We start from the raw sequence: 24,872 nt of genomic DNA on the forward strand, positions 1-24,872 counted from the left end.
CGCGCACTCCCGCCCAGCTGCCCCGCGCCCGCGCCGCCGCCGCCGCCGCCGCCGCCGCCGCCGCCAACCGCAGCCGCCGCGACCAAGCGACAGCGGTGCACAACCTAACCCGCGCCCGGACAGAGCCGACGGGCGGGCAGCGCGGCCAATGGGAGGGGGCGGCGGCCCGCGCGCCCGCTGCGGAGGCGGGACTAGCGGCTGCGCTGGGCGGGGCGACGCGCGGGCGGGGCGGAGCGCGGCGCGGCGGGCGCGCCCGCGGGTTAGGTTGCGCCGACGTGGGAAGGGGGACGCGCAGCCGGGAGCCGGGCGGGGCCGCCCGGGATTGTGGGAATGTGGCGGACTCGGCGGGCCGGCTCGTCTGCGCTCGGCTCCGCTCGGCCCCGCTCGGGTCGCTCGGCCCCGGGGCGAGAGGTGTGGACCCCGCCGCTGCAGCGGCGGGACTGAGGGACCTCGGCCCCCCGCGAGACGCTAGGGCATCAGCCCTCACGGTCTCCCGGGAGGCGCCCTGGCATCGCCAGGCCGGAAACGAACCTTCCTCTCCTCCGTTAAGCATTAAGGGAACGCCTCCTGTATACGGGGCCGGAGCCCAGCACTAATGCAGTGCCTGCTGTATGCCAAGCAGGAAACAAGCACATTAACGGAATGCCCACTATAAACCAGGCACGAGCCAGGCGCGGCGCCTGTTATATGCTGGCCACGTACGAGTCGTCCATGCAGTGCCTGCTGTATTCCAGGCAGGGAACAAGCATTAATGAGGCGCCTACTTTATACCAAGCGCTGCTTTAAGCCCTTTAAACCAACCCTACTGCCCGGTTGATTTTACTGGAACATAGCCAAGCCCTTCGATTTACATGTGGAGCCGAGCTGCTTTCACCCTGCACCCGCCCAGTCCTGTGGTTTCAACAGCCCTAAACTATTTACCATCTGGCCTCATACAGAAAGAGACCTAGAACAAGGTTCAAACACGGAGAAGATACTCAATCAAGGTGTTTTGAGTGATGGAAAAAGAATAAAAGAGCCTGAAGTGGTCCCAGCGCAGCAAACCCATTTTACAGACGGGGAAGCTGAGGCTCCACTAGGCACGGTTCCCTGCTATGGCACCTCTCCCAGCCCTGACCCGGTGAGACCGCCCCCACCTCCTCTCCCCACCTGGCCGTGCCCAGACCCCATCACACACCTTCCGAGCTGCACCTTGACACGCTGTTCTTGCCTATCTTGAGATATGAGGTGAAGGGAGGGTCAAAGTCTCCATTTATTAATTGAGTGGGTGTGTGGGAAGATTCGCTCCCTGAAGCTCTCCTCTCTGGGGCTTCCAGCTGCACCTTGCTGGACACACAGCCAGGGTGGGGGAGGGGGTCCGTGGGGCTCCCCCCACAAATAGAAGCTCCCTGTGTTGTGGGCCGCCCCCGTGACCAGCAGACCGTGAGCTCCAGGAGGGCAAGTCTGGGTCACCAGGGGGTCCTCTCCCCCTCTGCAGCGACATGCCCGTGCGCCCGGTGCTCGGTGGATAGGACAAGCAGAATCCCCCACCCATTGTGCAAGGCCCATGTGTGCGGGGAGCTTTGTCCATCTCATTCCCTGTGGTGCCCCCAGCACTAACACAGCACCTGGCAAATAGTGGGTGCTCCATAAATGTTTCTGAAACCAGCGAAGAAGCCCAGCTGTCTGGCACGCTTGTCCTCATTCTCTGGAGAAGAAGAAATCACTGTCCTTTCTTCCCTTCTGCGCTCCTGCTCCTTGCTGCTGTCGGCCTCCTCGTGCAGGGCCTGAGGGGAGCCTGCTTCTCCCTCTGCCTGCCACTCCCCATGCTCGTGCCCTCTCCCTCTCTCTCTATCAAGTAAATAAAGAAATAAAAATAAAATCTTAAAATAAAAAAAATAAAATAAAATTCTGGAAAATGCCAAATACGGAAATCCATAGTGACTAAAAGCAGGTTTCTGGTTGCCTGGGGACAGGGGTGGGGACAGGCAGGGGCACAGGGAAACTTTCTGGGGTGATGCAGGTGTTTTTCACCATTTTGATTGGGCCAGTGGTTGCGCAGGGGTCGACATAGGACAAAACTCCACTAATTGAGGATTTTAAACACGGGCAATTCATTGCATGTCAGCTAAGCCTTCATAAAGCTGCAAAAACAAGAAATGTTCGAAGAGGTGGTACTTGCAAAGTACACAGTGGGTGCTTAATAGATGCTTACATGTTCACAAGGACCCCAGGCAGGAGCAGGCAGGGTTGGGGCTGCAGTTGCGGGCAGGGAGAGTCGGTGTGCTCCTTCAGCCTCACCACCCCCTCCCGCTGCAGCTCTGCCCTGGACACCCGGAGGAGGAAGTGGGGGGAGTGGCAGGGAGCAGATCTGGGGAGGGGGGTTGCCTCCCCCTTCTGATCCATTTGCTGCACGCCTACCATGGGCCGGGAGCTGGGCAGGCACCAGGAAGGCCCTGATGGATAAGGAAACTGAGGTCCACAGAGAGATAGTGAACTGGGCCCCGGGGCCCAGCCAGTTGCTAAACACTGACTTTGGCTTCCCCACCCAGAGGCCCAGGGAGACAAAGTCCGCGGCTGCCGCATCTTCATGGCCAGGAGGCCCCGCCTTCCTGGCTCCCTGGGGCCTCCTGGCCTCCTCTGTCCTTGGAAGTTGGCCTCCCATGCCTTGAGGAGTTCGATTTTATGAGGGGTCCAGAGGCTGGGGAGCAGGCCGTCTCCCGGCACAGAGCAAAGGTGAGGGGGCCCAGGCTGGCGCAGGCAGGTTGCAGGGGCCCCCAGGGTCAGAGTGCCAGCCCCAGGATTGGGCGGCAGGTGTCACAGCACCCAAGCGCCTGACCTTCTCCAGGGCCCCATGCTGATTTTCTATTAAAGAAATCACCCGGATCATGTGGACACTTAGTGTCAGAGGAGACTAGGGGAGTCTGGCATCTTTGTCCTGCCATGCCCCCGGCATTGTCCCCAACCTGCAATCATGGAGGCTATTGGTTTGTTTACTTTTTCTTTTTTTTTTTTTTTCAAAGACAGTGCCGTCCACGAAGACTGGGTCTGTGCTGTGTTTCCAGAACCCAACCCCGGGCCTGGTCCACAGGAGGCACCCAGGAACACCTGCACAGCTCCATAAATACGAGTTTGTACTCTTTACCAAAGAAAGACATACAGAGGGCCCAGGAGCACTTAGGAAAAAGCAAATTAAAACCACAGTAAGCTGCCACGTACCGGAATGGCTAAGATGAAAAAGTCCGGCCACCCTACGTGCTGACAAGAGTAGGGGGCAACTGGAACGCTCATCTGCAGCTGGTGGGAATGCAAAGTGGTAGAGCCACTGTGGAAAATGACGTGGAGGGGGGGATCTAAAAGGGTGAACCATTTACCTACCAAGGGACCTAACCATTTCATTCCTAGAATGAACAGACAGAAATAAAAAACATCTGTCCATATAAACATTTGCACAAGGATCCTCAGGGCTGTCCCACTTTAAGTAGTCAGTGGGTGAGAGTCAGACTGTCTTCATCCCTGCAGGCTGTGTGACACTTGGGAAGTGGCTGTCCTTCTCTGAGCCTGTTTCTTCTTCTGTTAACATGGGGGTGATGATGAGAATTTCCACCGACTGATAAGCACGTGAAAAGATGCTCTGCCCACGGCAGACACCCAATGAGTGCTGGTTTGTGTGATTCAAAAAAAAAAAAAAATAAGATACCCAATATCATTATTTATCAGGGAAATGCAAATCAGAACTACACTGAGATACTATTCCACACCCACGAGGAGAGCTATAATAAAAAAGACAGACAGCACCGAGTGCTGATGAGGACATGGAGAAACTGAGTCCTAGTGCACCTGCTGGTGGGGATGGAATACGGTGAAGTTGCTGGGGAAACAATTTGGTCTTTCTTCAGAAAGGTAAACGTGCAATTACCATCCCACCAGCAACTCCAGTCCTAGGCATCTATCCAAGAGAACCGAAAACGGTCGTACAAACAAAATTGTGTACACGCATGTTCGCAGCAACATGATTCATAACGGCCAAAAGGTGGGAACACCCCAAGTGTCCATCAAAGGATGAGCGTATAAATACTATGAGTCCCACACGCACGGGCACGTCACTTGGCCGCGAGCAGGAGCCAGGCGTCCACACGCGCGGCCCCGGGGACAGACCCCGAGCCCACGACGCTCAGGGACGGAACCAGACACAGAAGGGCCCACTTGGTGTGAGTCCACGTGGGTGACACGTCCGGAACGGGCTCATCCACGGACGGGAAGGGGGCTCGTGGGGGCCGGGGGCTGGGGAGGGGGATGGCTGATGGGGACGGGGCTTCTTTTTCAGGTGATGGAATGTTCTGGAATTAGTGGTAATGGTTGCACAACATAGTAAATATACCACAACCCACTGAATCGTACTATTTAAAATGGTGAATTTTGGGATGGCTGGGTGGCTCAGTCGGTTAAGCGTCTGCCTTCGGCTCAGGTCATGATCCCAGGGTCCTGGGATCGAGCCCCGCATCGGGCTCCTTGCTCAGCGGGGAGCCTGCTTCTCCCTCTGCCTGCTGTTCTCCCTGCTTGTTGCCTCTCTCTGAGAAATAAATAAATAAAATCTTTAAAAATAAAATGCTGAATTTTATGGTAGGTAAACTACAGCTTAAAATATGTATATTAATCAATGATGAAAAGAAAACTTCCCACATAGCTTCGCACACAGAAGGTACTCAATAAATGCTCAGAATTGCCATTACAATGGGCTGAATGAACATCATGAAGCCAGTTTTTATTCAACAAACATTTATTGAGCACCTGCTGTGATCTGGGTGCTGGGGACACAAATCCTTGCCCTCAGGGAGCTGGCTTTCTAAGTGGAGTCACACAGATAATAAACAAATAATTAAAATACAGTCAGTCCTTGAAAAACACCCGTTTGAACTGCGCAGGTCTACTTTCGCATGATTTTTTCTGATAAATACAGCACTATAAATGTATTTTCTGGGGCGCCTGGGTGGCTCAGTCATTAAGCGTCTGCCTTCAGCTCAGGTCATGATCCCAGGGTCCTGGGATCGAGTCCAGCGTCGGGCCCCCTGCTCAGCAGGGAGCCTGCTTCTCCCTCTGCCGCCTCTCCCCCTCCTTGTGCACTCGCTCTCTCTGCTGAATAAGTGAATAAAATCTTTAAAAAATAATAACAAATGTATTTTTTCCTCCTTATGATTTTTTTCCATTTATTTACTTAAGTAATCTCTATGCCCAACATGGGGCTCAAACTCATGACCCCGAGATCAAAAGTCACACACTCCACTGACTGAGCCAGCCAGGTGTCCCTCCTGCTTATGATTTTCTTAACATTGTCTTTCACTGACTCTACTGTAAGAATACAGTAAATAATACATATAACGCACAAAATATGTGTTGATTGACTTATGTCATCATAAGTATGGCTTTGGATCAACAGTAGGCTATTGGTAATTAGGTTTGGGGGGAGTCAAGAGTTACGTGCAGATTTTTTTACTGTGTGCGGGGTCAACCCCCTCAGCCCCCTCGTTCTTCAAGAGTCAACTGTATATTGATGTTAGGAGTACATACTAAAGAGAAGAAAATAAGCAGAGTTGGAGGCTTAGGAAGGGAGTGGAATTTTAGATACAGGGATTAGGGAAGCGTTCTCTGAGGAAGTGAGGAAGGCACAAGTGTATCTATGAGAAGAGCATCCCAGGTAGAGAGAGAGCCAGTGCAAAGGTCCTGGGGCACGACTGGGCCTGGAGTGTTGGAGAAACAGTGAGGGGGCCCATGTGGATAGAGCACAGTGAGCAAGGGGGAAAGCGGCAGGAGGGGGTGGGGCAGGTCCTGCAGGGCCCGGGGGCCTTGGGGAGGATTTGGCTTTCACCCAGGAAAGTGGGAGCCCTGGAGCACTGTGGGCAGAGGAGGGCCAGACGTGACTCAGGTGCTCACAGGCGCCGCCTGGTGGCTGCAGTGGGGAGGACGGACGCGGTGGTGGCGGAGCCTGGGATCAGGACAGAGGCGACTCTGCCGCTGGTACAGGTGCGTGAGGGTGAGGCTGGACCTGGAGGAGGCTTGGGAATGGCAGGAAGTGGACTGGTCAGTAATGGCCCAGATTCTGCACCCACAATTTCTGGGCTCCCATCTCAGCTCCATGACCTTGAGCCACGACCTTGAGACTGTGACTCAATCTCTCTCCATGTCCTTTTTTGTAAGACAGATAGAGCAGTTACCTATGTCAGGAGATTGGATTTATGCAAAATGCTTAAAATGAGGCCTGGTCCACAGAAACAGGCTGCGAGTGTTGGTTTCCGTTACAATAATGATGATGATGATGATGATGATGATGATGATGATGATGATGGTCACCACTCGGTGTGCCAGTGTTACAGCTGTCAACCCAGGATCCGTTTCACGCTGACCCCTCCTTCCTCAATTCGCCTCCTGGGGAACCTTCAAGGTCCACTCCCAGGCGGAGTCCTGGAGGACAAAGGCTGGAGCTTTGTCATCTTCATGTCCCCAGCCCTCAGCTTGGGGCCAGTATCAGGAAGGAGACACTGCAGAAGGGATGAGTCTCCTGACTCTTGCAAGCAGAGCCCTGCCTGCCCCCCCCCCGGCTCCCCACCTGGGTCCCTTTCTCAGTCCTGGATCCTTCCATGCAAACTTCCTCCCTAGTTCAGAGGCTACTCCAGGGCCCGGACTAGCAAACTCCTACCCATCCTTCAAAACCTCAGCTCGAATGCTTGGCAGAAACTTCATCCCTTCCCCACAGACTCCCTAAGCCTCAGACCCTCCCTCCACCTCAGCCCTGCATGACCAGGCTCCTGAGAATGTTACCATCCTCGCATGCCCCAGACACTCCCCTCCTAGCCTCATCCTTTTCGGTTAGATTGAACTTGCTGCAGTCCCTACAAACCCTCCGTGCAGGCTCATACCTTGAGCATTTGCATATGTTATACAATCTGCCTGGAGCATCTTCCTCACCCCCTCTGCTTTGCCAACTTCCAACAGCTCCTTCCCAACATCTTCTCCTCTAGGCAGCCTTCCCTCCTTAGCCCCCACACACAGAACCCAATCCCCCGCTCTTGAGGATCCCAGCCCCAAGTCCCACCCTCTGCTCCAGGCCGTACCCCACAGGGTTGGGAGCATCTGTGACTGGCCCTGTCTCCCTCAGACTAGGGATTTCTCAATAGCTGGAAGTGCTGAACTTCTATTTACCCTTCAAAACCCCAGCTTAAATGTACCCACGTCTGCATAAACTTTGCCAGTCTCCTTCTGACAACTGCTTCGTTCCTTCCCTGGGGTTTCCCTAGCCTCAGGGCCCCTCTTCTGCCCCTTCGAGCTAACAGCATCCATGTCCAGTTCTGCCTTCTCCAAATGGCCAGATCTCAGGATCTGCCCACCACGTGGCTGGTCACAGAAGGGGCATCAAGGAATATACTAAACAGGAAGGAAGGGAAGGAGGGAGGGAGGAAGGGAGGAAGAGAATGCCTGACTGAGGTCTTGCATTTTACTAATTCTGGCTGTTCCGAGACCTCAGGCAAATAACCGAGCCAAGACTTTGCCTTAAAAAAAGGAAAAAAAAAAAAAAAAAGCCAAGGTGCCTGGGTGGTGCAGTTGGTTAAGCCTCCGATTCTTGGTTTCAGCTCAGCTCGTGATCTCAGGGTCGTGCTCTCGGGATCATGAGATTGAGCCCCACGTCCCCCCACTTGCTCACTCTCAAATAAATAAATACAATCTTAAAAAGAAAAAGAAAAAGAAGACACTATGAATCCAGGATCCTTTTGTAGGAGGGTGGTATTTAGAGGCCAACATCTGGGTTAAGGGTGCTCATTGCACCTGGGGTGTCTCTCCCAAAGCACTCTTGGTGAATGGAACTGGAGAACATATCAATGGAAATAAATGTATACACAGCCGGTCCTCATCTCACAAATTCACCTACTCGCCGACATTTATTTGCAGCCCTAAAATCACTAACTCGAGGCACTTTTCAGTCATTTGCGGGCGTGCGCAGAGCGGCAAAAAGCATGAGCCACCCCACATGCACGTTCCCAGCTGGGGTGGAGAAAGGTGACAATCTGCCTTCTTGTTTTTCTTTTTCTTTTTAAAGATTTTATTTATTTATTTATCAGAAAGAGAGATAGAGCGAGAGCATAAGCAGTGGGGAGTGGCAGGCAGAGGGAGAAGCAGGCTCCCCACTGAGCAGGGAGCCCGATGTGGGACTCAATCCCAGGACTCTGGGATCATGACCTGAGCCGAAGGCAGACGCTTCACTGACTGAGCCACCGGACGTCCCTGCCCTCTTGTTTTTTCAGCTCAGACTGTAAACCAGCCTCCTTTTCATGGTGCATTGAATTTGTTTGCATCCTTCTGCTTTTTTGGGGGTGATTTTGCTGTTTGCACTGGGCCCCAAACCTCCCATGCTGGCTGGTGTCCCTAAACTCCAGAAGGCTGTGACTTGGCTTACTGAGAAAGCGCTGCCCTAGGACAAGCTTCGTTCGTGGTGAGCTATTGGCCGTGGGTTCAGTGTTATGAATCCACAGCCGACATTAAATACGGAGTCTTGAAACAGACACACGTATGACACAAGTTCACATACTGATGGGTTGACAAAGGTGCTGTAACCAGGGGCTCATAGGAAGCTCACGCCAAATTTCCTCCTGGAGCCCTTCTTCGGCACTCACTAATTCCGCGTCCACGGCAACTTGACTTTGCCGTGAATCACAAGCATGGACCGTACATACATCCTGCCTCACACTATATGACGACCCAAAACAATAAGACCCCCCCCCCATACATTAGAATCAATGCTGCACTTCTGGGATAACCATTGCTCATCACAGAGCAATCAGCACATGTTGCACGCCTTCAGGTGATATTCATCTCCCCCCCGCGCTGTTCTTCAGGGAGGGAAACTGAGGCACGGAGGGGTGGAGTTGGGTCTGGCCCAGCATCCTTCCCCAGCCAGCTGGTCGGCCTGGAAACTCCCGAGGGCGTGGCTGCAAAGACTTTCAGTTCTGAGCTTTCTTTGAAACTCTTCCCTTATGACTCCTTATCTGTGTCCAGCAATAAAAGTCACCAAGGTTCACGGGCGGGTGGGGAGCTGCAGGCAGATAAGGGCAGACACGTGGGCAGCGCGACCCCGGCGCCCTCAGCAGGCAGGCGCAGCAAGCATCCCCGGAGCGTTCTGCCAGCCAGCCTCCTTCCCCACCACCGTGTGCACGGGCGCATCTCATCCTGCTGACCGCTGCCGCAGGAAGCAGCCAGTCTTCCCTTCTTGCCCGAGAATCAGGCCTGCAAGGGGTTCCAGGGGGGTGGGCACGCAGGGTGGGCACAGTGCAGCCTGGGGAGGATTGCTGAATTTAGCAGAGAAAATCTACTCGACGCCCAGTTACATGGCAACTTCAGATAAACAACGAATAATGTTTTAGTGTAAGCACATCCCTTGCTCATTTAACTGGGCGCCCCATAGTCCATCTGGCAGCCAGAAGCCCAGGCAAAGTCCTTGCTCCACCCGCGCCCCACCCGCGCCCCACCCCAGCGCCAGGCCCCGCAGTCCCGGCCCCAGGCCCCTCTCTCAAACCCAACCCTCAGCCCTGCGCAGCTCTTTTCCCCTACCCAAGCAGGTTTGGGCTTTTTCTTTGTTTGTGATAGTTTTTCTTTTTCTTTAATTTTTTTTAAGATTTTTTATTTATTTATTTAACAAAGATAAAGAGAGAGCGTAAGTAGGCAGAGCGGCAGACAGAGGCAGAGGGAGAAGCAGGCTTCCCGCGGAGCAGGGAGCCCGACGCGGGGCTCGATCCCAGGACCCTGGGATCGTGACCTGAGCCGAAGGCAGCCGTCCAACCGACTGAGCCACCCAGGCGCCCCATGTGATAGTTTTTCTTAATACTGTTAAGTTGTAGGGGCGCCTGGGTGGCTCAGTCATTAAGCGTCTGCCTTCGGCTCAGGTCATGATCCCAGGGTCCTGGGATCGAGCCCCGCGTCGGGCTCCCTGCTCCGCGGGAAGCCTGCTTCTCCCTCTCCCGCTCCCCCTGCTTGTGTTCCCTCTTTTGCTGTGTCTCTCTCTGTCAAATAAATAAATAAAATATTTTTTAAAAAATACTGTTAAGTTGTAGTAAAATGCACATGACATAAAACTTAACACTTTAACCATCTCTAAGTGCACAGCTCTGCGGCATGAAGCACACTCACACGGCCCTGCAGCCACCCCAACTTCCGTCTCCAGAACGTTCCATCTCCCCACACGGAGACTCTGTCCCCACGAAGCACGGACTCCCCACCCCCTGCCCCAGCCCCGGCTCCCACCCTCTCCTCTCTGTCTGTGGGGACGGGACTCCTCTGGGGACCTCCTGGGAGTGGGGTCCTCCTGCGGGATGTGTCCTTCTGGGTCTGGCTCCTCTCACTGAGCCCGGTGTCCTCGGGGTCCCTCCGCGTCGTGGCAGGTGTCAGGGTCCCTTCCTTTCTAAGGCTGGAGCGTGTTCCAGCGTGTGGACGGACTGCACTGTGTTTATTCATTCACCTGCTGGGACACTGAGGTTGTTTCTGCCTCTTGGCTGCTGTGAGTCATGCTGCTGTGAACACAGGTGTGCAAATATGTCTTCAAGTCCCTGCTTTCAGTTCTCCTGGGTAGATACCTGGAGAGGAGTTGCTGGTCAGAGAGTCACTCTGTGTTTAATATTTTGAGGGACAGCCAGACTGTTTCCCGCAGTGCTGCATGGTTCCCCATGCAGCACCAGGACTCTGCGTCCTCACCAACCCTTCTTCCTTTCTGTTTTTTTTGTTGTTGGTTTTGTTTGTTTGTTTGTTTGTTTACTCTAGCTGTCCCAGTGGGTATGAGGTGATATCTCACTGTGGTTTTGATTTGCATTTCCCTGATGGCTCATGATGATGAGCATTTTTTAATGTGCTTCTTGGACATGAGTAGATCCCTTTGGAGAAAAGTCCCTCACCCGCGTTTTAACTGGGTTAGTCTGGCTCGCTCTCAAACCTCACCAATGTGCCATCAGGCTGCCGGCGTGCCTTCGCGTCATGCATGTAAGATGTGTCATGCGGTGACCCCATTACACTGGCCTCTCCTGCAGTCGGAGGGCTTCACGGGCTGGGCCCCCCCCCTTTGGGTCCCAGCCTGTACACCGAGCCATCATTTTTGTCCATCTGCTGGTCAAAGGATCAACGTAATCAGTCAAGACCCACATTTCTCTTTGGAAATGACACAGAATAGAAATGAGCCTGGTGCATCATGCTTTGCGAGGGCAAGGGGCGTCTCGTGTACCTCTTACTGGGGTGACGCATGTGTTGAAATGTGCACCCCAAGCGAGTGCACGTATGCATATGTATATGTGAGCACATTTTTAACTAGGAGGAGAGAGGTCATGGCCAAGAAAAGCTCGAAGGCTCCCCACCCCACCCCACCCCACCCCCCCGCTGCTTCTTTTTTCAGAACTTAATCCTTGCATGTGTGATGAGCTGATTCGCTAGAATGGTGATTCTCTGTTGAGTGCGATTTTGCCAAGAGACAGTCAGCAATGTTGGTGACCTTCTGACCTGATTCTGCCCGCAGGGGACGCTGGGGCCACCATGTCCAGGAACATCCATGGTCATCACGACTGGGGTGCTCCTGGCATCGAGTGGGTGGGGGATGCTGCTCGGCCCTCCCCAGTGCCCACCCCAGAGGACATCCGGCCCCAAGGTCCAAGTGTGGAGGGAAGGACCCTGGACCAGACTGTGCTGGCAGCGCCGGGTCCAGTGCCCGGGCCGCTCCTGTGCAAGCCGGGGATGCTCGGGTCCCTGTGCCACGCTGCCCCCGTGTGGACGGTCATGGCACACGCACTGCCTGACCTTGGGGAGGGTCTCCACCTGGGGTGGCCCACCATCTTTTTCTCCTGGGATGGCAATATTCTAGCTCCAGGCTGTCCCACATGCTGGCCTCTCGTAGCCACCCAGCCCTTGAGATGTGGCCAGGGCAACTGAGGAACCGAGTTTCTAGTTTCTTGTCATTGCAATTCATGGACATTTACAGGCTAACAGCCGCAGGTGCCCAGCGGTGACCCGAGTTACAGCCCAGTTTGTACAGAAAGCCGACGTTTGTCCTTGGGCAGCAGGGGTCCGTGTGTGTGGCTGTAGCATCTGTGGGTTGGTAGACACGTGTGTATTTAGGCCCACATTTTTGAATTCTTGTATATTTAGGACGTACCGGCACCAGACCCTGCTCTGAGCCCTGAACTCTCATCGCCTCAAGTCTCAACTCAAATAAGCACTGACAACATGCCCATTTTATAGAAGAAGAAACTGAGGGTCAGAGAGGACAGCGGCCCAAGTGCTCATACCTCTGGGCTAAGCCCCGGCTAAGGGACACTCTGGCCTTACTTCGTTCCATCCCACAACGTTCTGGAACTTGTATGACTCCCATTTTGCAGAGGAGGAGACAGGCCCATTCACTCAGCAAGCAGAAGGCCAGCGTGAGGGCCCCTGGCTGGCTTGGTCAGAAGAGCGTGCGACTCTTGATCTCGGGGTTGTGAGTTTGAGCCCCATGTTAGGTGCAGAGATGACTTAAAAATAAAATATTTTTTAATAAAAAAAGAAAAGAAAGAAGAAACAATGCCAGGGTGAGGATTTCCCACATCAGTGTACCAACCATGGTGTTAACGTGCCTCCCTAGAGTGGTCTGCAGGGTCCTGGGGAAGGTCACGGGGCGGGGCTGGGGGGTGGGTATACAGATGGGACTGAGAATGAGGCCAACTGGAGTTGGAACCTCACCTCTGTCAATTCCTAGCTGTGTGACCTTACGGAGGTGTCTTACCCTCTCTGAGCCTCTGGGTCTCCTAAACTGTAACCATGCCTTCCTGGGGCTATTCCGGGGATTAAACTAGATAACTTGTCCTAGTTTGCTGGGTGGTGTAACCCAGGCTGAGTGGCTTAAACAAGGGACATTTGTCTCCTCTTGGTTCCAGAGATCAAGGTGTCCGGAGGGCCGTGTCTGGTGAAGGCTCTCTCTTTGGGGGACAGCGGTCACCTTCTTGCTGTGTGCTCACATGGGGGGGGTCCCTCATCCCCTTCCCAGGGCGCTAATCCCACTGGGGGGCCCCAGCTTCATGCCCTCACCTGACCCTCAGCACCTCTCAAAGGCCTGACCTCCAAATACCGTCCCACTAGGGGGGCAGGGTTTCCACACGAACCTATGGTGGGGGACCCAGTTCATGACACAGCGCATGTGCAAACCATGGAGGACTCTGACCACGTTCTGTAGGGATCACTGGCCGGTGGGACGAGCAGGGCGGCTGAGGTTCAAATCCTGGCTCTTCAATTCACCAGCCGTGTGCTCTGGGGCCCGTGGCTCAATTTCTCTGGGCCCCTGGGTCTTGGTTTCCTCAGCTGTAACATGGGAGAGAAAACCGTGCCCACCTCGAGCGCTTGGAACAACACTGGGGATGTGAGTGAGCTTGGTGGGCCACGGCCACTTACGATGGAGCGGGTGTTTATGGGCTTAGGGGACAGGCGGGGGGCATCTGGGCACCAGGGAGCCAGGACTGGGGCCCTGGGTCCTGCGGGAGATGCACTATCTTCTCATCCACTAGATGGATGAAAAAGACTCCCAGAGAGGGACAGACGCTTATCCAGAGCCACACAGCCCACCAGTCACAAAGCTGCAGCTGACACTTGGCCCTTGGGTGTCTTCGGGGAGGCAGCGAGGGCCTCTGGAGGGCAGGGTAGGTGGGCGGCCACACCTCCTGTGCTCCACAGTCCCCAGATGTCCCCATATGTCCCCAGAGACCAGCCCCCTGGCAGCAGCCTCCTAATCGCTGTGCCTAATTACCCCACGGCCCCAGGGAAATGCTGGGAATACCTTTTAAAAGCCCTTAAGCACCCCAACAGCAGCTCCCGGCCCTGCCAACGCCTGGCTCCCAAGGGCGCAGCCAGAAGCTCCAGGGAAAGGGGGAAGCACAAAAACAGAGCCCAGTCATTGTCAGGTGCAGCCCGGCTGGTGGCAGCCAGCCTAGAGGCTTGGGCCCCCCCCTGCCCCCAACCTGGCGGGGTGGCTGCCAGCCAGGCCCGCACTCTCCCTGAGCCTCTATTGCCCACATATGCAAAATGGGTTACGAGTAAGTGAATTAAGACACAGAGGAGAAGATGAGAGAGGCTCCAGGCCCGTGGGAGACCCTACCGTCACGCCACCCTGTTGTCATGAATGCCGTCTGTCTGTCCCTCCTGGTCCTCACAGTGGCAGGCAGAGCACACAAGAGCCGGGAGCACTGCTTGGGGCTAGCGCTGCCTAGTGAGGATGGGGGACCTCGGAGCCTCCCCAGGGCGGGGGGGGGGGGGGAGCACAAGGGGGCGGCCGCTCTGGAAGGCGGTCGGGCGGTTCCTCAAAAGACTTAAAACGTGGGGTGTCCGTCTGGCCCACAGATTCCACTCCTCGGTGTCCACCCAAGAGAAACAAGAACCCGTGTCCACACAAAAACCTGCCCACCATGTTCGCAGCAGCAGGATTCACAACAGCCTACAACTGGAAAAAAACCCGGATAAAGGGATACACACGGCGTGTCCACCGCCACAGGAGCGTCCCTCGGCCGCGAGCAGGAGCGAGGCGCCCACACGCGTGGCCCCGGGGACGGACCCGAGCCCACGACGCTCAGGGAGGGAGCCAGACACAGAAGGCCACGCGGGGTGTGCGTCCACGTGGGTGACACGTCCGGAACAGGCTCATCCGCGGACGGGAAGGGGGCTCGTGGGGGCCGGGGGCTGGGGGGGTATGGGGAGGGGCTACTCTGGGGAAAGGGATTCCTTGCAGGTGATGGAATGTTCTGGAATTAGACAGTAGTGATGGTTGCACAACTCAGTGAATGTACTAACAACCAGAGTGAATGGACCCCGAGGACACTGCGCTCGGTGAGAGGAGCCAGACCCAGAAGGACACATCCCACAGGAGGACCCCACTCCCAGGAGGTCCCCAGAGGAGTCCCGTCCACACAGACAGAGAGGAGAGGGTGGGAGTGGGGGCTGGGGCAGGGGGTGGGGAGTCCTTGCTTCGTGGGGACAGAGTCTCCGTGTGGGGAGATGGAACGTTCTGGAGACGGAGGGTGGGGGTGGCTGCAGGACCGTGTGAGTGTGCTTCACGCCGCTGAGCTGTGCGCTTAGAGACGGTTGAGGGGTACCCGGCTGGCTCAGTGAATAGAACATGGGACTCTTGATCTCAGGGTTGTGAGTTTCAGCCCCACCTTGAGTGTAGAGATTACTTTAAAAAAATGGTTGAAATGGTACATTTTTGTTTATCCAGTCATCTATTTGTGGATATTTGTTTCTGCTTCAAGCTATTGTAAATAATTCTGCTGCTAACACGGGTATATTGGCATCTGCAGAATCCCTACTTTCAGTTCTTTTGGGTCCATATCCAGGGGTGGACTCGCTGGGTTGGAGGGTGACTCCATGCTTAACTTTTTAAGGAACCATGGGACTGTCTTCCCCAGTAGCTGCCCCCCTCCCCCAAGCCACGCACCAAGGCTCCGACTTCTCCGCATCCTCAGCAGCACTGGGTGTTTTCAGGTTTCTTCTATTAACCATCCTGGGGGCGGGGAGTGGTGTCTCACTAAGGTTTCAGTGCATTCCCGGATGGCCAGTGATGTGGAGCGTCTTTTCAGGGACATCTGGCCATCCGTATGTCATCTTTGCAGAAATGGCTGTTCAGGTCCTCTGCCCAATCTCGCAACGGCAATGGTGTTCCACGGTGGCACTGGTGGTTTATTTTGTGGTGGTGTTTATATATTTCGGACAATGGACTATGTCAGGATTTGCAACAACGTTCTCCCATTCTGTGAGTCGTCTTTTCATTCTCTTGATGGCGTCCTCTGATGCACAGAAGTTTTTAATTTCTGTGAAGTCTTGTGTGTCTAATTTTCCCTTCCTTGACTTTTTTTTTTTTTTTAAGTCGGCTCCACACCCAGCGTGGAGCCCAACGCGGGGCTCGAACTCACGACCCTGAGACCAAGACCAGAGCTGAGATTCACAGTGAGATGATTGACCGATGGAGCCACCCAGGCCGGCTCGCTTCGGCGCTGGCTCTGCCATTTGTCCCTGCCACCCCGCCTCTTGGCAGCTCCACCCGTGCCCCCCAGCACTGCCCATCCGGAATCTCCATCAACGCCCCCTCCCGACCCCCGGCCGGAACTAGCTCCCCTCTGCTCTCGGGGGGCTACTGCTGCCGGCCTAGCATGTCCATTAGGCAGTGTCTGGGCTCATGATAGTTTAGGGGCCCATGAAAATGTTTTCATTTCCTCCAGAATCAGAGGCAAATGATGAATACAATAATCATGACTATATCATCACACATCTGCCCTGGATTATATCTGTCAGTATACCAATGCCACCGTGAAACACCATCTTTAATATTATCCATGGAGGAAGGGACCCGCAGAGGTCCTGGTGCCACCCCGCATCCTGCTCTCCTGGAAGCAGCCACAGGGAGGTTTCGAAAGCCAAAGGGGACCGTGTTGCCCTCTCGCGACACCTGAAAACCTTCGGTGGCCCCCCAGCAGCCTCCAAGTGAACACAGCGTCCAAGCACCTGGGTGGCCTGTCCCCTCCTCTCCCCATCGCCTCCCCTCCAGCCCCTCCCGCTGCCCCTGGGCCTTGGCACGAGCTGCCTCCTCCAACTCATCACTTGTCGCCTAGGTAACCCCCACATCATTCACTTTCGGGGGAAGCCCTCCCCACCAACCTCCCGGCCTCCAGCCAAGGTCAGTGCCATTGTTATAAACCCTCCTGGAAAGAAACTCCCCGCCGCCGCCTCCTTCTCTAAAGTTGCCATTTGTCTCTCATTAGAGCAGCAAGAACCCGCACCCCAGCGCCGCTGACACTGACACTGGGCAGGGTCACTCTCTGGGGGCGTCCCGGGCATGGTGGGGGACTGAGCGGCGTCTCTGGCCCCACCCCCTCCATACCAGGAGCCCTGTCCCGGTGTGACAACCACAGAGGTCCCCAGATGTTGCCAAACGTCCCCTGCAGGCAGAATCTCCCCGGTTGGGAGCTACCCCGCTGGAGCCTAAGGCCGCCATCAGATTCACGTCCGCCTCCCGCGCCTGCGCGCCAGGCCTGCCATCGCCCTCCCTGTGGCCCCAGGGCCCCGCACATGCTCCGAGCACAAGGCGCGCAGCACTGGTCAGGCCTTTTCCAGCTGACCCGGGGCTGAAAGAGCGGGACTCAGGAGGACGATGCTACGGGGGGGGGGGGGCGATTGTGCCCTCCCAAACCCCCCAGGTGGTTGCATTTGGAGGTGGGGCTTGTCGGAGGTGATTAAGGAAAGCGAGGTCACAGGGTGAGGCCCTGATCTGATAGCACTGGTGGCCTTGCGAGGGACGCCACCCCTGCCCACGTGCACACGCGGAGGAGGAGAGGCCCTTGAGCACACAGCCGGAGGCCGCTGCCTGCAGCGAGCCGGGGACAGAGTTCTCGGCGACCTCATCTGCCCCCGGCACCTGGGTTGTGGACTTCCCAGCCAGGCTCAGAACCGTGAGAAATCAGGGTTTATGGTTTATAAGCGGCCCAGCGGCAGCGCTTTGTTACGGCAGAAGGCCCGGGCTGACCAAGACTCAGCCTGCCTTGCTGCGCGAGGCCTCATCCTAAGAAAGACGTTCTTCACATCAAGCGAGATTTACTGAGCACCTACTGTGTGACAAGCTCTGTGCAGGGAATGAAAACGCCTCAATCCCTGCCTTGTGGAGCTGACCTTCTGGTGGAGACAATAAACACATACAGGAAAATGTAAAGACAGAGATGTTCTTATAAAGAAAAACTGAGAAGGGGAGTGGATGGATGTCGGGCTATGCTAGGGAGGCCCAAGATGGCCCGTGTGAGAAAGTGAGGGATGGGCCAGGTGATTTCGAGAGGAAGAGCCTCCCAGGCGGCAGGCATAGCCCGTGCAAAGGCCCTGGGGCAGCAATGGGCCTGGTGTGTTGAAGTAAGGGGTCCTTGTGGCTGGGGCAGAGTGAGCGAGGTGGGGGGGGAGGACAGGGCAGGTGATGAGGGGCCTTGGGGACCGCAGGGGGAACTTTGGGTCTCATTGTAAGTATATTAGGGTGTTCTCTTCAGCAGCACACACGCTAACATTGGAATGAGACAGAGAAGAATAGCATGGCCCCTGCATAAGAATGTCACACAAATTCATGAAATGTTCCACATTTTAAAAAATTTAAGCCCAAAATTATAGGTTTCTTTTTCACTAAATAGGCAATTGCAATACATGGTATAATGAAATGGACAGAATAAATATTCAATTTAGTTTTCCATCCATGAGATTCTCACAGCAAAATCATAGTTATTTTGTAAAAAGAAAAGAAAGTAATAAAACGTATGAGGGGATCTAGGGAGGGACACCACCTCATCTCTGTGTTCAAAACTCTCCCTCTGAGCCTGGTTCCCCTGCTGGAGAAGGGGTTAAACTATGGAAAGAGGGAAGAAATAATCCTGGGGCCGTGCAATAGGATTGGAGCAATCAGCAGGAACTCACCGTTCCTAAGACAGACAGCTGAGAGACAGACGGACGACCAGTAGGTAATAGATAGCATGGTAAGTGGATGATGGCGGGAGAGATGATACATAACCACGTGATGGATAACTGATAAGATCAATAGATGATTGATAGATTGATAGGTAGGCTATAGATTTAGGTGACAACGCGCGAATAGGAGTGTGTGTGGGTATTGCTCAGCCCTGCTCACTGGAGGGTTCCGGAAACAGCAAATCCCCTCCAGTCTGAGTGCACCCGGCACCCCGTTCTTGGTTCCCAAATATCATTCTCCACTGAAGGGAAGCAGGCTCGGGGAGAGAGGGCCCAGACCAGAAAGAGGGCGGGGGAACGACAAGCTGAGCTTGCTCAGAGAGTGGAGCACATATCCAGTGACCCAAGGGGGACAGATCCAGGGACAACTAGATTCTGGGTATATTTGTGAAGCTGGACCCAGTGGGGTCACTCAAGGATCTTAACAGTATACCTGCTTTTGTTACTTAATTAACATTAACGGGGCTCCTGGGTGGCTCAGTTGGGGAAGCGTCTATCTTCGGCTCAGATCATGATCCCGGGGTCCTGGGATTGAGTCCTGCACTGGGCTCCCTGCTCAGCGGGGACCTGGCTTCTCCCTCTCCCCTCTGCCTCTCTCTCTCTCTCTGTCTCTCATGAACAAATAAATAAAAATCTTTAAAGAAAAAATAATAGAATCCATCCTCGTTCGCCCTGAGCCTCAGTGTCCTCATCTGGAATATGGGGGAAATAATCAGTGCGTCATCCATTCACCGCAGAAATACCTGGGCTACTCTGGCCAGATCCCCGCTGCATGCTGGGGTGCCCAGGACATGAGACAGGCTCCCCTGGATCGTTTTACTATGATGGGCGGACAGTGAATAAACAAGGCCATAGCTCAACGTGGTTTTTTCAGAGTCATATGTGATGCTTCAAATAATAATCAACGGGGAGACATAACGAGGAAAGATTTGGATGATGGTGTTTTTTGTCTTCCCACCAAACTGGTCACAGAAGGCCTCACCGAGCGTGCCGACGTCAGGGCATGTCATGTGACGCACCCTGGCCAACCGGACTCCACGGGCCGCCCACCTTGAACCCAGGTGTCCCGTGCCAGCCACATGTGCAAAGTGCTTTTCCAGGTGGTGCACCCATTCATTCGTTCTGTCCTGTGTTCATTCACCCATTCGCCACTCCTCCAGCCCCTTAGGGTTAGCCAGGCCCCATCCTGGGTGCTGGGGATATGGCCGTGGCCCACACAGACCAAAATCCCTGCTTCCTGGAGCTGACACTCCCGTGGCAGAGAGAACCCACAAAATCAACCCCTAACACCCTTCATCTGTCAGATAGTGATGAGTCTAGAGGAGGGAAGGTGGAGCCCTTACTGGTTTGGGGAGGGCAGGCCTGGGGAGGGGGGAAGCGGGTGAAGTGGGTGGTGAGTGCAGGATTGGATCCTGCTGTTATTTAAAACTTCGAAATTTTGGGGGGACACCAAAATTTGGGTGGCTCAGTCGGTGAGGCGTCTACCTTCCGCTCGGATCACCATCTCGGGTCCTGGGATCAAGCCCCGCATCCGGCTCCCTGCTCAGGGGGGAGTCTGTCTCTCCCCCTCCCACTCCCCCTGCTTGTGCTCTCTCTCTCTCTCTCTCTCTGTGTAAAATGAATAAATAAAATCTTTTTAAAAATTAAAAAAAAAAAAAGAGGACAACAGCAAGCATTGGCAAAGACGTGGAGAAATCGAAATCCGCCTGCCCGGCTGGGGGGTGGGGTAGGACGTGAGACAGGGCCCCGCTGCGGGAAACAGGTTAGCAGTTCCTCACAAATGAAGCAGAATTACCATGGTGACCCAGCAATTCCAGTTCTGCGTGTATATCTGAGAGAAATGAAATTATTCATCCACATAAAGACATAGACAAATGTTCGCAGCAGCAGGATTCACAGGGGCCCCGAAGTGGAAACACCCCAAGTGTCCAACGACAGATGAACAGAGACGCACACGTGGTCCACCACCGACGGGAGTGTCCCTCCGCCAGGAACAGGAAGGAGCGAGGCGCCCACACACGCCGAGCCCACAACACTCAGGGAGGGAACCAGACACAGAAGGCCACGCGGGGTGTGAGTCCACGTGGGTGACACGTCCAGAACAGGCTCATCCACGGACGGGAAGGGGGCTTGTGGGGGCCCAGGGCTGGGGGGGGGAAGATGGGGAGTGACCCTGATAGGGATGGGGTTTCTTTTTGGGGTGACAGAATGTTCTGGAACTACGCAGAAATGATCATTGCACAACATGGTGAATGGATTAAATGTCTCTAATGGTGAATTTTCATGTATTTTACCACAATTAAGAAAAATAGTTTGCACTAAAAGAGTGGGTCTCATGTTGTCGGAGATTTTTGGTATCCCCTCAGACTTTATGCCTGAAGAAAATGCCTCACTCAAAACTGCACTTACCCTAGTCCCAGCCCCGCCAAAATTGAGTAAGGAAGTCACAATGAGGTCTCATTGAGAAGGTGACCTTTAAGCCAAGCCTGGAAGGAAAGGAAAGAATTAGCCAAAATGGCATTTGGGGATGCCTACCAGAGCAGAGGAAGTAGCCTATGCAAAGGCCCTGGGACAGGTCTGGGCCTGTGTGTTGGAGGAACAGCAAAGAGGCCCGACTGGCTGGAGCAGAGTGAGCGAGGGAGAGAGACTTCGAAGTTCCAGCAGGGCCTTGGGGGCCTCGGGGAGGATTTGGGCCCTTACCCCAGGGAGGTGGGAGCCCTGCAGGGCTGTGGGCAGAGGACAGACAGGACTTGAGTCAAGTTTTTAAAGCCTGTTAGCTCTGCAAGGGGAGGGATTTTCATCCTCCTTAGTCAGCACCCTAAACCTCCACTTAGAATCCTCCTCGGCACAGAGTAGGTGCAGTAGACACTTACTGAGGGAGGGAAGGAGGAACAGCTCCAGCTGGCGGTGGGTAGGGGAGACGAGGTGCAGGGTGGGAAACTCACACTGCCCCCAAGTCACCCAGCTGGGCTATGGCAGGCCAGAGGCTCAAACCCAGAGCTGGACAGCTGAGGCCCCAGCTCCACCGGGCCTACCAGAGGGAGGTCCCCAGCCAAGCCGCCGGTGGCCACCTGTTTCCTCCCCCGCCTGTGATTAATGGCCCTGCAGCCCATCCATCATGCACCAGCCAGTGCCTGGCTCTGCCCCGGAGGCCGTGGGGCCCAGTGCTCATTTGTAAGCAGGCTGCGAGGCTGGTCTCAGACGGTTGGATCCATGAGACAGATCCCTGCCCCGCCTTGCTCCCAGATATGGCCCTGAGAACCCCGGGAAGGGGAAACACCAGGACGCAGGCCCAGAGTCGGGGATGGGTGGGAGCTGAGGGGTGTGCAGGGGTGCTGCCCGACAGTAAGATCCTCGAAAGCCCCAATCCCCCCGTATTAATTATCTAGTCAAGACCATTCCGTCCCGGGCTGTGGCATCTTCCCTGCCTTTCCCTCACCCACCGCTCCTCCATGCAGTGGCCCCAGACCCTCTCCTGGACTGTAGTGTGGGCACCCCACCCCGTCTCCCGGCCTCCCACCTTGCCTTCCTCCGTTCCGGCAACCAGCAGAGCCTTCTACCTGGCAGACCCTGTACGCTGCTCTAAGCCAGGGCTTCTCAGCTGGGGACGATCTGGCCCCCAGGGACACTCAGCAACGTCTGCACACACTGCTGCTTATCAAGACTGGGCAGGGAGGTGCTCCTGGCGTGGAGCGAGTGGGGGCCCGAGATGCGGCTCAACACCCCACAGCGCCCAGGATGGGCCCTCACAGAGAATGAGCCAGGCCAGAATGTCAGGAGTACAGAAGCTGACTGAGAAACTCTGCTCTAAAACCTCCCATGGCTCCCTAGTGCCCTCCATGTAAAATGCCAATGTCGCAGTCCAGAAGGCAGGGTCCTGCTTCCTCAAGCCTCCTGGCCCTCTCCGACCTACCCTCCCCCCCCCATGCTGCCTCCATGCCCTACCTGGAGGGGCTGTGTGCCATAGTGGTTAAAGGCCCAAGGACCTGACTTTACATCCTGGCCCTGCCACCTTCCAGCTGTGTAACTTTGGCCAGGTCACTTCACCTCATGGTGCCTTAATTTCCCCCATCTTTCAAATGGTCATAATACCTAAGGCTAAAATCCTTAAAGCCCAGCATGGCACATATTAAAAACATATACAGCTTGGTTGGTTTATTTTTATTCATGGTCTGGGACACAATTCTGGGCTTCTCTGCCTGCTGAAAGGCCCAGCCCTGACCCCACTGGGCTGGGGGTGGGGGGGTCTCTCGTGTCCAGCTCTGCCCTGCCAGCCAAGCCTGGGGTCTGCTAAAATGGGAGTGTTTGATCCCCAAATACCTGAATACTAGATCAGGCTCAGACACAGGCGGCTTCCCAGGAGAAAGGGTGTCTGGCGTGTGGCTCATGCTGTCCCACAGGACCTGAACTCAGTTTAATGCTGTGTTGTCAACATCTTGAAATTCCTAAATTCCTAAAAATGTTTCAGTAAGAGACACTGCATTTTCATTTTGCCTTGCCCAAAAATCCTATAGCCCATCTGCATCGGCGACTCTGATATGATGTGTGGGGTCTGCATGTTCCAGAACCCGATAGGAATACTGAAGAACTTTCCAAAAAGGTCTTCCTTTTTTTCTTATAGCATCAGGACGAGGGGGACCCACATCTTCCTTACTCATCTCTGGCCCCATCAGATACCATTTTTATTTAACACCCAGATATTTTGCTCAGCATGAATTTTTTGGGGGGTATGACTTTTTATTTTAAAAAACATTAAAGTAGCATTTATCTTGAAGGGTTTTGTGTTTTTTTGGCGGGGGGGAGGGGGCAGGGATAGGAGGAACCTTACACTTTGCTTATTCATCTTATACTTCTCTGGTCTTTCATCTGCCCAGGAAAGGTGTCGGGTCCGGACTCTCCGTTTTACAGATTGGGAAAACCCAAGGCCCCAAGAAATCATACACATCCAGAGAGGCAAGCCGCATAGTTGATAATGATGGTGATGGTGGTGGTAATTAAGAGACTGCATTTAGCACTTGCCAGGTTAACTGTGCATTACTTCACCAGCTTCTTTGGGGCCTGTTCTCCACATGGCAGCAAGAGAGATCCTATCAAAATCCCAGTTAGGCCGGCCCTGCCCGTCCAGGGCTCCCATCTCCCAGCCTCCCTTGCAGTAAAAGCCCAAGTCTCCCCCCCAGCCCCAAGGCCCTGCATCATCCGTCATGCGCCTGGCACCAGCTACAGAATTTGCTCGGCCCAATGTAGAACAAAACTGTGAGACCTCTTGTTCAAAAACTATTTCCAGACCACAACAGCAGGTCATGAACCCAAGCACAGGCCCTTCTGAGTGCAGGGCCCCTGGGTGAACGCGTTAAGCTGCTGGCCCTGCCTCCGAAGTGCCAGGCTCGGTACTGCCTCAGGGCCCTTGCACTTGCTATTCCAGCCTCCTTGACTAAGCCACCCGCGCCCCCACCCCTAGCAGGGCTCTCTCTCACCTTCAGGTCCAGCAGGCCTCTCTGACCGTCCCCTGTTTAAAACCTTCCCCCGGCGCATCCCCCCCCCCCCCCCCCCCCCCGGCTCTCCCTGCTGCTTCATTTGCCCCATAGCGGTTACCACCGGTTGACCTGCCCGGGATTTGGGCTCGTGCATTTGTCCGTCTGTCTCATGTCATCTCCACCAGGGCTGGGACTTTGTACCCCCCACCCCCAACCCACCCCCAGGTCCTGGAGCAGGGCCTGGCACACAGTAGGCGCTCAATCAGTGTGCGTTGAAGGGATGGCTCCCATGAGGTCGGCGCGATTACCTCGGCCTTTCTACAGAAGAGGAAACCGAGGCTCCGAGAGAAAACAGCCAGTGAGCCAAGGTTACAGAGCATGTCCCTGGCACGCGTCCAGGTCGCGCCATGACAGAGTCGGCGGTTTAGATGGGGGCGGCCGGGCCCTTTCTCTGCCAGATGGGGAAACCGAGGCCCGGCGGCGGCCCGGGCCACCCCGCCACCCCGCCGGGAGGGGCCGTGGCCCCGGGGCGGGGCGCGCCGTGCCCAAGGTCACTGCGCCGGCCGGCTGGGGAGGCGGGCTGGGTGGGGATCCGCAGGCCTCCCCGGGCGCGCGCCCCCCTCGGCGGCGCGCACGGGGCCCGGGAAGCAGCAGCGGCGGCGGCGGCGACGGCGGCAGCAGGTGGAGCCGGAGCCTCCGCGCAGCCGAGGCCGCGGCCACTGCCGGCGTTGCCGCCATTAGACAATAGGAGCGGCGGCCGGGCGTGCGGGGAGGCGGGCGGCGGGGAGGGGCGGGGAGGGGCGCCGGGCGCGCAGGAAGCGGGGCCCGGGGCGCGCCGGGGCCGGGCGCGCGGGGAGGGGGCGCAGGAAGCGGGCGAGGCCGGGCGCG

The 24,872-nt window shown here is 55.4% G+C and overlaps 1 non-coding gene across 1 annotated transcript; it reads left to right on the plus strand.

Annotated features, from left to right (window-relative positions):
* The first annotated feature begins 18,028 nt into the window (after positions 1-18,028).
* LOC114226351 (U6 spliceosomal RNA) lies at positions 18,029-18,135 on the plus strand. The gene has a single exon (XR_003612733.1). It is a non-coding gene; the product is annotated as a U6 spliceosomal RNA (small nuclear RNA).
* Positions 18,136-24,872: the final 6,737 nt, after the last annotated feature.

This window comes from Eumetopias jubatus, unplaced genomic scaffold, assembly GCF_037043125.1.
Source record: "Eumetopias jubatus isolate StellerSeaLion01/CBP00866 unplaced genomic scaffold, mEumJub1_p1.0 scaffold_1, whole genome shotgun sequence".
In the NCBI taxonomy this organism is placed as follows: domain Eukaryota; kingdom Metazoa; phylum Chordata; class Mammalia; order Carnivora; family Otariidae; genus Eumetopias; species Eumetopias jubatus.